This window comes from Elephantulus edwardii, unplaced genomic scaffold, assembly GCF_000299155.1.
Source record: "Elephantulus edwardii isolate Elephantulus edwardi_28Jun2011 unplaced genomic scaffold, EleEdw1.0 scaffold00286, whole genome shotgun sequence".
NCBI lineage: Eukaryota > Metazoa > Chordata > Mammalia > Macroscelidea > Macroscelididae > Elephantulus > Elephantulus edwardii.
Window position 1 is genome coordinate 3,165,547 of NW_006400036.1, and position 5,853 is coordinate 3,171,399.

Sequence of the window (5,853 nt, forward strand, 5' to 3'; positions counted from 1 at the left end):
GTACTTTTAATTCAAAGTATTCATCAAGTCATTGTTACCTGTTGAGCCCATTACATCTCATAGGAATTCTAGGATTAGGAGAGAGTAAAGGAGATATAGAGATTTAACGAAGCTAAAAAATTTTTCCATGTTTCTTGAAAACTATAATCTCACAACCAAGTTGAATGAACTCCAGTCACAAGATACATAAATGAAAGTACTTTCAGGTACACCACAGTCTTTTAAAATCAGGCAAAAATTGAGAAAAATAGTTAAAAAATGAAGGAAAACAAATCACATGCAGAACAAAGAGAAAATATGGTACAATTCCATTTTATATAAAATCAGAGAACATGCAAATAAACCTATGATGGCAAAAATCAGCTCAGTAGCTGTCCAAAAAGGGAAGGGAAAGGGCAGTGAAAGGGATGAGAGATGGAACATAAATGCATAAGAGAACATGTAGGGATGAGGGCTATGATTTCACAGTTCCAGCAAAGACCAGTGGATGACTTTAGAACAGAAATGTATTCTCTCTCAGTTCAAATAGCCAAAAGTCCAAATTCACAGCTCCTGGAGAAGAAGCTCCACAAGAAGGTTTTGCCCTGTCGTTCTGGGAAAAATTCTTCAACATGTGGGCCAGGCTTTCCTGGGTGATGTACTGGTGTCTCAGGCACTCTTTGCCCTAGGCCTAGGAGGGTCTCAAAACAGGACCTAGATCTAAATATGCTCTCTACTCCAGACTCCCTGTTCTTGGTGTTAGTAAAGTTCTCCTACTCTAACTTGCTTCCTTCTCTTTGTCTCTCTCACATGAATGGGTTCAAAAAAAGGTATGTCTCATCAAAACAACTATGAGGTATCATCTCATCCCAGTCGGAATAGCAAAATTTAACAGAACAGCAAACATCAAAAGCTGGTGAGGTTGTAGAGAAACTGGAACCCTTATTCACTGGTGGTGGGATTGTAAAATGGTGCAACCACTGTGGAAGGCTGTATGGATGGAGCTTTCTCAAAAAGTTGCAAATAGAAATACCATTTGACTCAGCAATCCAACTACTGGGAATTTACCCTAAAGAAAGCATAACTGCCACCCAAGCAGATATATGCTAACCCATGTTTAATGCAGCTTTGTTCGCAATAGCAAAGAACTGGAAACAACCCAAGGGCCCATCAACAAACGAATGGACAGAGAAGCTATAGGATACTATAGGATACTATGCAGCATTGAAAAACAAGGAACTCATGAAATATTATACAAAATGGGTAACCCCGGAGGACATTGTGCTGAGTGAAATATCTCAGTCACAAAATGACAAGTATGACATAGGGCCACTGTTGTAAAACGGGACTGACGGGGGGTTGAGGGAAGACAGAAAAGGAGAAGAGGAATGATGTATATTGCATTGAAACAGATGGCGGAGAGAACTGTTTAAAAGAAACATATGAATGGGTATTCTTGTCATTACAGAAGTCCAGAATGAAGGCTGCATAGTGGAGTGGACTCTTGGGGAGGGACTGCATAACAATGAAAGAGATTTTCTTTTTCTTTTCAAGGAGAATAGTGAATTTGGGGGTAGGAGGTAGGCAGGGATAAAAGTGCAACAAAGAATGACTGGATCCCTAAGTCTCTGAAAACGTTCACTAAAATAAATTAAAAAATATATATCATCTAGATTCCCCGATTCTCAAGGGCAATAGAAAAAAATTCTGCTAAGGGAAGACCTGAGAGAAATACTGAAATACAAGTTTTTCTTCATGTTTATTGTTCGTGTTATCCTGGTGAGACCCTCTTCTCCACTGCACTTTTGACAATGGACTCCTTTCAGTCCTCCTAACCAGTAACCAGGAAATGAAAAGACAAATTGCAATGGAAAAGCCTGTTGTGAGGGACCTCTCTAAAGTTCCAAAAAGCAATAATGTCAGTCTAAAGACCAAGGTGTGCCTGACCCAGGCCAGAGTCTTCACAATTACTTGCTCGCTATGTATCAGAGAGCTGGACAATGACTAAGGACAACAAAAGAAGAAGGGATGCCTTTGAGTTGTGGTGCTGGGGAAGAGAACTGAACATACCATGGACTGCCAGGAAAACAAATGTGCAAGGAGCTGGAGTCAGAAAATCAGAAGAGCCAAACTTACTCAGCATTTCTTAAGCTCAAGGAACTGAAGAACAACTTCAAACCTCAAACTGCAATATTTAGGTTGTTGTGGGCAGTGTATTAAACTATCCAAGAAGTATTAAAAAAAGATGGAAAGAATTATACAGAGTCATTATACCAAAAGGAATTGGAAGACACAGAAGAATTTCATGAAATAACATACAAACAAGAACCTGTGGTGATGAAGGAGGAAGTTCAAGCTGCTTTGAAAGAATTGGCAAAAAATAAGACCCCGTGAATTGATGGTATGCCAATTGACATATTTCAACTAACAGATACTACCCTAGATGTGCTCACCAACTTGTGCCAAGAAATCTGGAGGACAACCACTTTGGCCAACTGACTGGAAGAGATGTATATTTGTTCCCATTCCAAAGAAAAGTGATCCAACAGTGTGGAAATTATTGAACAATATCATTAATATTCTGTGCAAGCAAGATTCTGCTGAAGATTACGCAGAATTGACTGGAACAGCATATCAATAGAGAACTGTCAGAAGTGCCGGCTGGGTTTAGAAGGGGTTGTGGTACTAAGGATATTAAAACGAATGTCAAGTGCATCTTGGCTGAGAGCAGGGAGTACCCAAGGAATGTCTGTGTTTCTTTGATTATGCAAAGGCATTTGACTGAGTGGATCACAACAAACTGTGACTAACTCTGAGAAGAATGGGAATCCCAGAACTTGAACAACAGTTTACAGAACATAAAACCATTTCCCAAGACGTCTGGCATACCCACATGCTACTACACATACTTTAAATTCCAACAACTCTTGCTGTTCTCCCAGGTCTGAATCCATTGCTGAAGCTACCCACATTTCACACAACCATACTCATCTTTATGGGGATTGTTAGGAATGTTATTATGTTACTGCTGTGGGAAATGTTTCAGCAAGAGCTCAAATTTTGATTGACATCAGAGATCCCATCTGGGGAAGAAGTCTTCTTCAGAGATAGACACTTTTAACCCTTGTCTTTGTGTCAGTTCAATGACAAATACTGAACTCTTGAAATCAACTGCAGAATTATATCTGTTCTATACTTTTGTGTTTTCATAGATAGAAAAGGGAGAACGTACAATTGTTTTTGAACTTGTAACTTAGTTTGGGCTCTTGTAGTGAACTTCATGTTTGCTTAATGTCTTCTAATTTAGCTGTTATAATTACTGTTTACAGGAATAATATCAGCTCAGCTTCTTCACTAGGATTCCAGAGAATGTCTTTATGATCCAGAGCTCAAGCCAATACAGATTAGGCAACACATGTGAGCTCTTTGACAAGTGGGTAAAATATGGACTTGATGTGCCCTTTCTTCAAATAAACTTAGTCGATTAACTCATCTCATTTGTGTCTCAAATATTGACCCTCTCTTGATTCACATTGAAAACGTATTTTCTCACAGAAGACCGCAAAAGAGAGTTGAGCTCCCTGGTGATCCGGTAGTCAGTCTGCTCCCTAAAAATGATTACCAAGAAAATGTCTCTAGTGCACTCCTTAAATGTGGGTAGTGCAAAGCACAAGGCTAGCATGGGGACAGACAGCCATTTCTGATCCTGATTATTGCCACAGTGGGTAAATGGTCCCCATCAAAAGTATCCACATCAGAAAAGTAATCCCCATGATGTCTGATATGTCTGCAAACCTCCTGCACCTACTTCTAATTCCAGCACCAGTCCTACTGTACACCAGGGTTTGAAATCCATGGCAAATAGCTACACATATTTCACAGAATCATGATTATAGGGTTTAATAGGAAAGTTGGTGGGTTCAAACTCACCCTTGGCAATAGCATATAATTTCTCTGCCATGTCAGCTTGTAAAGTGCTTGCAGGACCTTCAGCTTTACAGCTTTAGGCTAGTGCTTAAAGCTCACTCAGTGCTGCCAGTTATTTATCTACCCATGCAGACTCCCAGTGTCTTGAATCTAGGCCCGCCCCTGACTCTGGCGGAACGGGACTGAAGTTTTGAATGGGGCAAAGGAGGGGACAGAGGGATGTGGGAAGAGACAGGGGTGGTGGCGCCACCATAGAGCAGCTGGAGGTGAAGGACTAGAGACAGGATAGCATTTCACTGTTAGTGATTTCCTTGGGTATGTCAGAGAAGAAAAGATCCTCTACATCGTGGATGAATATGGCGACTGTAATGATGTGCTTGAGAATGCCTCGCATTGTTTGGATGGTTGTAGGAAAGGGCAGTGACTAGATCTGTTGTTTCTAGAATTGCTGTGAACCATAGAAAGAGCTCTTTGGGACTAATGGATAGAAAGTTATGTTACCAAACCAAAGGTGGGTGATTTTAATCTGCAGCCCTTAGGTCTGGTTTTAATTGTTTCTGTCAAACACTCTTCTAAGTGGTGTATCAATGGACTGTTAATTGGCTGTACAGAGGTAACTTGTGGTTGCTGTGATGCTAAACACTGTGACACTGATGTGACAAATGTGATAGTGGTCACCCATGGTAGACAGTGTTTGGTGGGGCTCCCAGATTAAAACAAGCTTGGAAGCAGGAGGGGCATCCACTTACAAAATAGCTTTGCCTCCAGAAACTCTTTGAACTTAGAGAAATGATGAAGATTATTCAAGTGTTTAGGTCTTTCTTTCATAGGATCACTATGAGTCTTCTATGACTCGGTGGCACTTAACAACAAAACAACAGATCTTGGACACAGATCTCCTCGATGCACCACATCTTTTGATTTATTTTTTTTTATTACTGCTGCCAAGAAATGTTTTGACTTATGGTGGGTCTGTTCACCACTCTCAAAGCGCCTTCTCCATTTATAGAGGGGGAGGGTAGTGATATAGTGATACCTAATTCAAAGTTTTAGTCAGACCATTTGGTGGAGAGGAGGGCGGTGTGGTGGCTGTGCTGGAAGTAGGGGTGCTGTCCCTGGCTACGGTCTTCAGTTGAGCACAGCGTCTAGACTTTGGGGGGAAGTTAGAGGGGTGTGCTGCCTGGCCCCTGTGTGTGTCACCCAATCCCTGGTGTGAGTTGTCTAGCCCCTAGGGTGTGCTGCTGACTCCATGGGTTTGCCACCTGGCTGCTGGGGAGAGCTGTCCAGTGCCCCATGCTGTGCTGCCTGGCCCCTGGGGAGTGATGTTAGGGCACCGGGGAGAGGTGCCCCATTTATGGGGAGAGCTGTCAGGTTGCTCAGGAGAGCCACCTAGTGTATACAAGGAATTTTATCTAAGTCACTTTCCTCCAATTCTTTTCCCAGTACATCTATAAGTAATACTTCCAAAGCCTTTCTCCTTTTAACTCACACATTTGTACTATCTAGGTTTGTTCTGTTTCCTATAGGTAACTTTAACACTGAGTCTTGATCCAGACCTGAACCCTGAGCCCATTTCCAGAGACAAAAGGGAAATAAAAGGCTTCAGCCATCCATCCCCACTGGACTCACCTTGGCAAATACTTTGTAGTCCAGAGGGCAGAAAACGTCAGGAAAATATCTTCTTCTTTTTTTTTTTTTTAGGCACACTCATGTTTATTGTGTGGGTGCTCTGGGGAAGTGGAATCCAAGTGGGTGACACAACTAGTTTGAGGTCAGCTTCCAGCCTAAAGCATGATGGACTGAATGTGCCCAGTGGTGCCGTGGAAGAGTTTCCTTTAATTAATAAAGAGCAGTGCCAAGAAAGGGTGGCAGGGAGGGGAATAGAAACATCAGGAAACCAGACATGGGGTTTTAACACTTGCAGGATGTGGGTGGGGTCTGCTAACA